The sequence below is a fragment of the Manis javanica genome, chromosome X (genome assembly GCF_040802235.1).
Source record: "Manis javanica isolate MJ-LG chromosome X, MJ_LKY, whole genome shotgun sequence".
NCBI classification, from domain to species: Eukaryota; Metazoa; Chordata; class Mammalia; order Pholidota; family Manidae; genus Manis; species Manis javanica.
The window spans coordinates 6254988-6267336 of NC_133174.1; the positions used below are offsets into that span (position 1 = coordinate 6254988).

Sequence of the window (12349 nt, forward strand, 5' to 3'; positions counted from 1 at the left end):
GGGCTCACCACCCATCCTGAACACCAAGCTGGGATTTGCCAACCTGCGGTTATCATCAGGTAACTTCTCTGTGCTAGTCCAGCCTAGGTCTCTCCAACTCCTGGGACCCCCAACAGAGCCCAAGGCCTTAGCTTCTCTAGTCACCCGCTTCCTGGCAGCTGCCTGACTCAAGGGCGGCAAACAGATTAGTGTTGGGAGTGCTAAGGTGGGGAGACAAGTCTATCCATGCTGCCATGTTCCCATATCCACACACTCCTCCCACCTCCTACCCCCATGTTTTAGCCTTTGAATCTGGTCTCTGGTCACCTAGATGGGTACAAAATTTAACTGTGCCTTCAGTTAATGGAATCTCTCTTTCTCTCTTTCCCCCTTCTTCCTGCCTCCCTCCCCTCCTCTTTCTCTGAAATCCAATAGATTTTAGAGAGAATGTCTTCATTCAGATTATACCTAAAAGGCACGTATTAACTCTCTTTGATCTAAGCTGGGTAGCTGAGTTGATTAAAGGCTGGGGTTCATGGATTTAGATTCTGCACAAACACATTTGCTTTATACCAAGGAAAAGCCTATTTCAGGACATCAAAGTCTAACTCCCTTGGCCAGCCAGTTCTCAAATGTGTGCTGGTGGTCAAGGGCAAGGATAATATACATAGTGGTTTGGTGCAAGCCCTACCCCCCATTCCTAAGAAACCAATAGAGAAGACTTCTCCTTTAATGATAGGTGTTTAATGGGCAAGGGATAATGAGATTTTTTAAAAAAAGAAAAAAAATGGTGAAATGTTGATATCTGAATAAGCTTTGTCAATAAAAGTCCCCAAAATACCCAGGTTAGAATACCAGTTTCCAAATCCTCCCTCTCTGTCCCCCTCCCCTACACCACACTCACACACACACACAATAATGAATTTTATGAGGCAGGTCAAAATGGACTCCAGGTAGTATATGAACATGGGTTTAAGTGTCAGAAGGATCTGGGTTCCAGTTTGCTCTGCCCTTACTGTGACTCCCTTAACATTTTAGTTAACATCTCTAAGCATCAATTTCCTCATTGGGAAAATGTGGATAATTACAATTTTGTTAAGGAAATTATCCCAAACTTGGAGTGAGGTGAAATGAACCAAGGCATGAGCTTTCAAAATCTTAATGGAACACTTATTATGGCCTGCCTAAGAGTTACTTAATTATCTAGAGAATGTACTTCTGTTTACTTTTATTTTTTTAATTTGATTAGAATTTAGATGCTCTGAAGCTACATGTTAATTCAGAGATTTCTGTCCAGTAGAAAAGATAACCCCAAAGGTTGTGGTTTGGTTGCCCTGTAGGACATCAACCAGTGCTGAATATATCCCAGAACTCTTATTCCAACACTTATTTTTCTTCAAAAGGCCTGTAAATACCAAGTTCCTCACAATGCCCTTGGAATCAGCTTGGTCTTCTTATGGCTCCCATCATTAATTATTGAATAAATTCTTGACATGTGCTCATTCCGTATTGGTATGAGATTCATGTTTTTAGCTCTTTGACAATACCTATGTCATGAGTTTGTTACAAGAATTAAATAAAATAATGCAATTAAAGTAATTAATAAGGTCCTGACATACATTGAACAGTTAATGAATGATGGCTATTATTATTAGTTGTTATTAAATTCAGTTTGAGCCACAGGAAATAAAAAATGTAGTATACTCCAAACTTCACCCAGAGACACCCATGCAGTTAAAACAGAAGAATAAAATAAAGAGACTATTCATTTAATATTGAGCTCCAGCTTGATTTCCCTTGAGACTGTGGACTCCTCCAGACTCTAGCCCAGTGAACTGAGCTTTTGAATTAGTGGCCATTTTCATGGATGATGCCACATCTTATACTTATTGGGATCTATAGCTGTACACAGAATAATTATTTTATCACATAAAGAAAAAGAAATATAATTTTCCCACCTCAAATGGCCAATACTAGATGATAAAATTAAAATTGGGATTAAAATAAAAAGTAGTGTTTTTCCTCTCCAACCTGCTTTGATATACCCAATTGTTATTCTTCATTTTATTTCCTTTCATTTTAGTGGGCTATTACCTGGTTTTATTTCCCAAAAGTTTTTAATAGCTGTGTCCTCTGTATCTCCCTTTATCTGATTTCAGTAACTGCTAAAAATAATGGTGTTTTCTCATGAAAACCTTGTCCCCGAAGAAACTATGGGACAATAAAGAGAAGCATGACCAATTTCTCCAATGTCACTATGATTTTGGTTGCTATTTATGTTCAAGTAACTTTTTCAGATTATAAATCCTCAAAAAAGAAAACTCAGTTTTTGTTTTTGTTTTCTGCTTTTTGGATTTTTTTTTTTTGTTTTTTTAAACACGACATAGATGTTAAATCAGTTTTGACTCAGAGGAACCAAATGAATTAAATAATTGAATAAATGTTTAAATAATACTTTAGAAGTAATTCATAACCTTTCCATATTGGTGTCTCGAGAAGAATGAAAAAGCATCTACAGAAAGAAACACACATACTGAGGCACAAAATATCCACATACAAGGGAGCCAAACGGAAGTGGAACTTACTCTGCATTGTACACAGAACCACAGAGGCTGGGTCACCAGGTACTTTTTAAATACCTTCAAACATTGAAACACAACGCAGGAAGCTACTTTCGCTCATTTAAAAAGGCAAACTAATGAATATACGGACTTTAAATCATGATCAAACATTCAGCTGTTGTTCAGTTCCAATGAACCAAAGTCTGAGTTGAATTTAAAATAAAGGGAAGGAGACAAATAACACATGTAGTACTGAAATGTTCTATTTGCAGAGCTTATTTATGTGTCTAGACAAGTTCAGACACATTTATATGTATCTTCAGATACATGCACATACTTATGTACATATGTATGTGTACATATGTATTTTATATATATTCGCACAAACACACACACATTTCCTAGCCTTTGAAATGAGAGAATACCACTGAGCAAATGGAGAAATCAGAGTTGCAGTAGCCCTCATTTAAGATTACTCTTGCCTCTTCTTGCTACTCAAAGTGGGGTCCCTGGGCTGGCAGCATCAGCTAGCAGCTTGTTAGGAAGGCAGACTCTCAGGCTCTACCCCAGATCTCCTGCATCAGAACATAGATTTTAACCAGATTGCCCAGTAATTTGTATGCCCAAACTAACTACCCTAGATCCACGCTATCCATAATCAAAGCTATCAGCCACATGTCTATTCAGCAATTGAAATTTGACTAGTGAGACAGAGAAGTTGCATTTTTCATTTTAATTCACTAAAAATTTAAAACTAATACCGAATTCAGTAATTGGAATACTTTTAAATATGTCTAGAACAACTCAGGTATAAGAATCTAAATACAAATCAGGTATTTCTGTTGAAGATTTAGCATCCAAATTGAGAAGTGCTCAAGTGTATAAAATATACACCAGATTTCAAAGACTTAGCATGAAAAAAATTTATGTAAAATATGTCAATGATAATTTTTAATAGTGATTGTAGGTTAAAGTGATAAAATTTCAGGTATGTTCTTAAAATTCACGTGCTTCTCATTTACTTTTAAAATGTGACTACTAGGAAATTATGGCTCACTCCCAACCAGTGCTGCTTTAGATCCATGGTTCTCAAACCATAAAATTACTGGTGCCTGGATCCCAATCCTAGAGATTCTGGCAAAATTGGTCTGAGTTAGGCCTACATGTTACGAGTTTAAAACTCTCCCCAGTGATTCCACTGAGATGCCAAGATGGAGAACCCCTGCCCCAGGTTAACATAGATTCATTAATCCCAACTGGCATGGCCTCAGAGGGACCTTCTAGCTTTCGGGAGACCCCATGATTCCTCAACTACAATGTGTTAATGGGAAAGTAGTGCCTATTTCTTACCTGAAGAATGAAAAAGTGTCCCAACTGATGTTATATGGGCTGGAGGCTGGGTGATATTATTCTACTTCAATTTCAGACAGAATCAAACATACCCAAACAGATGAAAATCTATCTTTTCTCAATATCTCCAGAAACTGGTCACCAGTTCTTTCAGCAATTCATTCCCATATCTGGTATAGTGGCTCTCTGATTTCTGTATGCTTAGAATAATCTTTTGGAGGGTTTGTTTCAAAGCAGACTGCCGAACCCTAGCAATTCACAGTGGCTCTGGAGTAGGGTGACCGACCACCCTGGTTTGGCCTGAGACAGTCCTGGTTTGGTTTTTGGCACAGAAAGCCCACATCCTCGGAACTGGTCCACCCTGGCCAAAGCAGGACAAGTGGTCATCCTGACCCCAAGGAAGAGCATGTTTAACAAGCAGCCCAGGTGACCCTCATGGACTCCAAGTGAACACAGTTTGAGAACCAGTTCTAGAAACACAGGGTCTTGAATACTTTTTCATGATGTTCTTTCTGGATTAACCAATGGCCCTAAGAACACAGCTACTGAAATTACAAAAATAATCAATTCAATAAATAACTGATTGGGGAAACTGTTCTAATCTAATCAAACATATCAGTAAATCGTGTAAAACTATATGCAAGAACAACTACAAAAAGAATCACCCTGGTAGCCTTGAAGGGAATTTTCACTATCAGGAATTCAGTAGATAGGGGCCAGGCAGGCAAAGTAAGTGTGTGGCATGAAGTCATGTCAGCCTTCAAGTTAGTTTGAATCACTGCTTCTGGCATTTGTTAGCTGTGCAACTTTGGGGAAGTTCCTTAACCTCTCTGTGCCTCAGTGTTTTCATCTGTAATGATGACATGAATAATTCATACCAACAACAAAGGTCAGTCATGAGAATAAGAAATAATGCATGGCATCAGACAAATCCCAGTTGAGAGACCTTCTAGAACATACCTGACCAGTATTCCTCACTAGCACAGTTAACAACAGTTGTTATTACTATTGTGAACTGTATATTAGGCATAATACCAACAAGAAGAACATCATCTTGATTCACCATTTTCTGGAGAAACTAGGAGCTGGAAAGCTGTGGAGATGAGGGTTGTGGGAAGAGAAGATGAAAGAGAAGATGAAGAGGACATGAAGACTGCTTATTTTGTCTACCGCTAGCCTCACGCTGTAACTTCTGACACATCAGCCTGTTGGTTTTCATCCTGACGTTAATTCAGTCTGTAATTATTTTATTAATTCAACTGTTCTCTGTTCTGAGTCTGACCTGCCCTGCCCCTCTGCCCTCTCTCTCTCTCTCACAAACACACACACACACAGACACACACACACACACACACACACAGGTGTGCCTGAACGCATGCCTTACTAGAATATCATCTTGAAGGCAGAGACATTGTCTGTCTTTGTCATTTCTGTATCTACTGTACCCAGCACAGCACCTGACTTGGAGTGGAGACTTTATCAGTATTTACTGAATGAGGACATGATGCCACTGACCATCAAAGAGTGGAGAGTAAGCACTCTGTTTGCACTGGAACTGGAATCCTTTTCATACATGTTTCCTCCTCTAGCCTCCTTGTAGCCCTCTTACTTCTCAAAGAATAAAAGCCCACAAGCAGAGACAAACACCACTCCATGGACCCAGTAGTCTTGCTTAGGGGGAAAAAAGCCTCAACTTTTGGGTCCAGATTTGCTGCCCCAGGTGGTGGTTTACATTTGTAAATATCAGTGATAGAACTTAAAGAGAAATGCCTCAGTAATCATTTGCACTATATTGCACCTTGTGTTTTTAATTTAATTTAAGCCTCACAAAAATTTTGTTAGATAAGCAGGGCAGATGTTTTTACCTCGATCTGAGAGAGATAAAAAAATTTTTTTAAGGGAAGAAAGAAATTTAAGTTGGCCACAGCATTCATACAGTTAATTCATGGGTCGCTGTATCAGTCTATGGGGCTGTCATAACAAAACATCACAGCTTGAGTGGCTCAAACTATGGACACTTATTCTCTCACAGTCCTGGAGGCAGGGACCTCCCAGACCTCGGTGCCATCAGGATTGGGTTCTGGCAAAAGCTCTTTTCCCGACTTGAAGACAGCCATGCTATTGTGTCTTCACAGGGTAGAGAAAAAAGTTCTGGTGTCTCCTCCTCTTCTTATAAGGACACCAGTCTTACAGGATTAGCACCACAATCTTAGGACCTCATTTAACTCTAAGTGCCTCTTTAAAGGCCCTCTCTCCAAATGCAGTCCCATCTGAGGTTAGGGCTTCAACAGATGAATGGGGGAAGCACAATTCAGACCAGAAAGGATGTACTCCCTCGGAGGGGTGGGATAGGGGCAGGAGGGTTAACAGGGTGAGCAAGGAGGAAGTACACTTAGGGAACAGGGAGGAGCTAAGATAGTTACACCAGGGGGCAGCAGAGGATGGCCTGCAGACTGAATTCCAAGGCCACCTTTATTTTGTAGATAAACTTATTGGCCATCAATACATATACATAAACCATTGGCCATCATCTACATATTGCCAATTGCTACAACAGCCGAGGGCAACAGAGGCTATGGTTCACAAAGCCCAAAATATCTACTTTCCTGTCCTTTACAGAAAAAGTGTGCTGACTCCCAGGTTAGGCCAATATATGATTGCTCATTTCATCCACAAGACAGCTCCAGAGGCTGGTATTCTTTCCACTTCACTGATGAGGCAGTGGAGGGTCTGGGAGGTCAAGTGACTTCTACAATCACAGCCAATACTCTTGGAGAGGAACTGCAACAGTGGAAGGCCACCCTTCCCAGGCTACCCCACTGCAGGGCTCCAGGCTGCCCTCCTGGACCTCAGAATTGCAATCGGTATCACCTGTGAATGTGGCTGCCAAGCCTGTAGCCTGGGCAGTTCATTCATCAGCACAGTGGCTTCGGACAACCCTCTCAGCTTTGCAGACTTCTGTCACTCGGGCGGAATGTCCCACTGTCTCCATTCCCACTTCATCAGCATTTGCCTTATAGCTGTTTAGGCCTTCAGTTCCTTGAAATTTTATCTTGTTTCAGTCTATGTTTTACTCCAGGACATGTGTTCTGTACGATTAGGATTTACATAGAAAACAGATCACTTGCATTAAAGGAGCCTTGCAAATAATTACGTAGACCTTAAGGGGTTTCCAGGGATAATTTTGGACCCTTAGTCCCAAATACAATTGTTAGTCATTTTCATTATTAGACAGCATGTTCCCTTTGTTTTTTAGCATCTGATATTGAACGCATGGTGCTTTCCGTATTGTATTGATTACAGTTCAGGTTCCTTTTCATGGAGACATTTGTCAATAGAAAAGTTTTTAGATCCTCTTTGAATTAGTAAAAGACATTCCCCAAATGATTTACAAGAATCCAGAGCCTTTTCATTAGGCCTATGGTAGAATTTAAGGAAGCAAAACTGCAATTGGGATTAATTTTACTATTGGCTGATGGATCTCTTACCATTACTTGGCTTCTTGGTCTTCCTGTCCAAACAGATACACAACTTGCATGTGAAAGGATGTAAGTCTGGGAAGAGGAAATCCCTGGACAAAATACCTGTAAAAAACAAAATCAGTCAAAGAGAGAAATAAAGTTTAAAATCCACTTATTGCTCACAAACTGCAGTCCCAGGCCGGCTCTCTTTCCTGCTCCAGCAGAAGCAAAACTGGCCCTCCCCTCCCCTCTCAGGTATAGATAAACCCTCCTTGCCTAGGTAATTACCCATTGATACAGAGATGAACTTCTCTCCACCCCTGAGGAATGATGCAAATGCACTAAAGCTATACTTCTTCCCACCTCTGAATGCCTGTTGATACGCAGATGTACTGAAGACTGGCGAGATATTCTGGAAATGTAACAATTTTACCCACAAAGGAAAAGAGGGTATGCAAACTTGGCAGTCCAGGCAAGTTTATTGCTAAACCAGAGAGTGACCCCCTCTGCTCTGGCCAGCAGAACAAAGGAAAAAAAAGTGTCTCTAACAGGCCAAGAGGTTGTTTATGGCCAGGTTTTGGGTGGGCTTTTTGAGGGGATGAGTCAGGGAATAGGTGGGCTTGTGGCTTGCTGATGTCCTCCAGAGAATGCTTGTAGCTCAAGTAAGATGAAACCTAGGTCTCTCTGAGATGGTGGGTGGGCTTATGCAAAAAGGCGGTACTCCTGCCTGGATTCTATCAGCATGTACATTCATGCTGCTTCAGTCTGCCCAGCATCAATTCCTCTGAGGAACATCCTCTCTCCCATTTCATGTGGTCCTTGGTGGGCTGTCAACTACAACACTCCAGACCCCTGCAAATCATATTGTCCCCCTCTGCCTCTGAACACAGTAATCAATCCAAGGGGAATATGTGACCTGACAGGAGCTAATTCCCCAGAATGGTAAAGAAGTTGGGAAAGAGGCCATCACACCGAGGGACACAGCTGAGAGAGGGAGGCAGCCCTCTTGAGGCCTCACCCACCCCTGGACTTACTAGGGATATGAACCAATGAATTCCTTTTTCTGCTTAATTAGTTCAATTGGGCTTCTCACTCAAAACCCAAATGTCCTCATTAATATAATACACTCCCAGATTTTTTGAGTGTCCTCAGAAACATGTATCAGCAACTTCCAGAGGGCACAGGGCACTGAGCATTGGGATCTACGGGTCTTCACCCAAGCTGCAATCTTACAACTCCCAGGCTGTCCCTCTGCCAGGTTGGAGGCCTCTAGAAATGGAGAGCATATGGGACATGGGCTGCAACATATTTATTGGACATATTTAAGTCCTCTCTTATGTACAAAAGCACATGCAGAATTGCTTTCTTAAGTTCCACATCTCCCTGTCCTTTGGCCCCTCTTGGAGTGGAAGCAGGACAAAATCCTTGTACTGGTGACAGTATCCTTGGTGTGGGTAAAACTGCAATACTTTCAGAATCTCTTGCCTGACCTTAGTGCATATCAATAGATGTTTCCAAGAGGTGGAGAGAAGTAGTCCATCTCCATATCAATAGATGATTATGAAGGGGAGCAAGAACATATCTGGACTGGAGAGGTTGGGTGGGTCCCTTTTTGCAGCCAGGTTGTGAGAGACAGGCAAGCAGAAGTGGACAACTGCTTATAAGCAATAAACAGATTTCTCTCACTTTATTTCTCCCTTTGACCAATTTTGGTTTCAAAGGTAATTTGTCCCAGGCTGGGAAAAAATTTCTTCCCTGGAGTTATACTTGGAAAGGAAGAGAAGACCATGTAGGATTGGTGGCTGAACACCCCCATATTGATAATGCTTGATGGAGTGGGCTGGCCAAATTCTGGTGCCAGGGTTGGACCCCAAACCTACCAGTGGTCCCAAGCACTGCAGAGGTCATCAGGAAGGAGAAATAAAGCCCACGGCACACCACCAAGAGGCTGTAACGCTAGCGCTGCAGTGAAGACACACTTTTTTCCTCTGTTTTCCAAAAGGAGCCTTCCTAAACATGTCTAAACTCTGCCTCACTAGATTGTTTAACTGTCACCTGAAGTGTTGGTAATGATTCAGAGTTTTCCTAAGGTAAATTCTACAACCTCCCTCCTCCCTCAAGGAAGTTCCTGATTTTCCTGAACCACACACACTAGCCAAAACACAGATCCACTTGGATCAGTGGCTGTGAGATGCCTTAGCGTCACTCACGCTGTGCACCTATATGTGTCTGCAGGTAAGGAGAAACAAGTGCCCTTCTTTGTTGTCTCATTTCTTTGCTGTTTAACTTAGTTTCCTCTGTTTCAGACTGATGGCAACTGGAGTCAATTCTTCAGACACACGAGGAAGGAAGGCTTTTTGTGTTAAAGGCAGTCCGCCAAGGTGCTAATTCCACTTTGGTAGGTTTTTCCCAGGGCTGTGTTTCTCATCGAGGAATTTCCCTGAGCTTGGTGGTTTGCACGTCCAAATTCCAGCTTTGAATAAATAAACCAGCTAAAGTGCTTGGTAGCCTCAGGGATTAGCAGGGCAGTTTCTGAACTTCCATTGCCCCCCAGTGGCAATTTCTTAAATCTGTTCATTAGGGATTTTCTTACTCTTGAAAAATTTAGGTTACGATTCTTTCCTCCAAAGCTGTTTTAAAAATTCTTAATATTTTTTATAATTTTTATTAAAAATACAAATACGTTATAACGTATAATGTAATTTTTATATATTTTTTATAATTCATAATTTTAAAAATTCTAAATATTTTTTAAATTCTCACACTGAAAATAATGAAATGTTTGTGTAGGCATCTTAGTAATGTCGAGTTAATAGCTGCTGGGACACAGGGGCATAGCTTCATGCAACTGACAAGAATCATGCAACTGTCAGATGTCACCAGTCCGATGCCCCTTGAAAAAAATTCCTACCTATCACAGCTGCAAAGTCCAATACTAATGTAATTACCCCAAATAAGTGTTTTTTTAATTTAGAGGGTCTGGATCTGGTTTTCCATTTTTCTGGTCTAATTCAATCACTGTTGTTAAGTATAATTTTTTAACTCATCCTATCCCCTTGTCAACCTTTCCACCATAAAATGTTTTATAACATTGTCCAAGAAGGTGAGAAAACATTTAAAGCCAAAAAATGAAGGTTTATAAACCATTATGTATAACTTTGCAAAACCCAATATCAGAACAGACCCACACAAAGTAAATTGACACATCACTGTCAGGCTGTCAAAACTTTCAGCAGATTACACAAAAAGTGACAGATTCAACTGAATAAAATTTTAGTGATTTTAAATTTCAACCAGATGAAATTCAGAAATAGGTGATAGAGTTGCTGATGACAGTGAAGTCTCAAAGGTCAGTAGGAATGGATGCACAACATTTAATTCATCCCCCGCCCACCCACCTGTCATCCCGTCCCCTCATCCATTTGCCCACTCACCGTCAGTCCATCCTCCCACCATCCATTAGACAGGCTTGGAAAGGTGTCCTATGGAAAACAAAGAGGAAAAAGCATGTCTTAACTACAACACATTTTGCACTTGTGCTTGGTAGTGTGTTGTGGGCTTTATTTCCCCTTCCTGTAGTCAGGAAGGTATTCTACACCCCCATCCATGTATACATTAGGCCCATGCCAGACACTGTGAGAGGTATCAAGGAGAAGAGAAGGATGAAGGTGCAGTACCTGCCTTCATGGTTCTCAAAGCAAAAGAGAGTTTTTAGATTTTTCAGTCTGGGCTCTTTTCTGCGGCTCCACTCTCAGAGACTAGGTAGGAAATAACCAGAACCAAATCACTAAATCCAGAAAAACTCTCAGCAGGGGGAATCAAGATGGCCTAGAGACCTAGTTGGCCTTGGCTGCCTAAAGATGAGAACTCATCCAGCCACAGCCACTGAATGTTTTCTCTGAAAATCAAATTGTGGGATAAGTGGGATTCCAAAAATACAAACTATTTTGAGGGAGAGAGAACATATACATATGAAATAGCCAAGGAATATTTTTATAGCATAATCTCACAAATTCACGTTAAATTCAGTCAATGCTTTTTAGAGGCTGGTATAAGCATTTCACCTCATTTTCCAGAAAAGGAAGAAGTGGGATTTAGGAAGGCACATCCAGACTGAAGAGGCTTGTCTTCAACTCAAACAAGGGAAGGTTTTTGCCTCCCTACCCGCAAGGGATTTAGTACTTCAGCTCTTTTTTCAGATCACAGTAAATTCCTTTGGTTCACCGCCTGCTATGCCCCAGCCCCAGGCCCCTTTTAAATTAGAGGACAGGCTCGCGTCCTTTAAATAACACTAACCCTGTGCTAACCTCCTATGCAGTAAGCATCCTGAAACTCCTAAATCCTGAGTGGGAGTGTGTGTCCTTCCGCTTCCTTTCCTCAGATCTTGTCTCCTTCCTGGCCAGAACATTCTCCTCCTCTGGCCAACCCCTCTCCCCTTGGCTTTGGAGGATAAACTGCATCAAATCCCCTTTGTTCGAGAACCCTAAATCCCAGTGGTGTGGGGGCCTCATTATTAGTGCCAAAGCACATCTTTTCTTTCACTTTTTCTGTGCATCTAGCATAGTATCTTGCATATAGTAGGTGCTCGATAATTTGTTAAAAGCAAAAGATAGGAGAATAGTGGAGAGGCAAGAATGGAAGAAAGGACAGAGGATGGGAGGGGGCAAGGGAGAAGACAGAGCAATGAAGAAAGGTGTAAAAAATAATTATTTTCCAAGGACCTGGTATTGTCTCTAACAAACACCACCCAGTAATCAAAAACTCACTTGTCTTCCTGAGCATGCTGCCCAGGTTTGTTTTTAGTGGCATTACTTTTATTAAATATAATCTATTGGAGTTAATGTTTAAAGTGATGGTTTTCACAGTGTTTTCTTGTAGTGCTCTGGGGGCCAGACTGTGCTGTTCCCTGTTAAAATAATCGCCCTCCACCCCCACACACAATTTTTAGGAAATACTTAAATTAACAGATAGGATGTTCTTAATTTTAACCCTTTTTCC

General features: G+C 41.1%; 1 long non-coding RNA gene across 1 annotated transcript in view; it reads right to left on the reverse strand.

The window, feature by feature from the left end:
- LOC108407071 (uncharacterized) overlaps positions 1-12349 on the reverse strand; it is a 167250-nt gene that overhangs the window by 146466 nt on the left and 8435 nt on the right. Inside the window, exons 3-4 of the long non-coding RNA XR_001855631.3 lie at positions 10786-10833; positions 7379-7474 (exon numbers count right to left, since the gene is read on the reverse strand). This is a non-coding gene — a long non-coding RNA (uncharacterized lncRNA). The remainder of the gene's footprint in view (positions 1-7378; positions 7475-10785; positions 10834-12349) is intronic.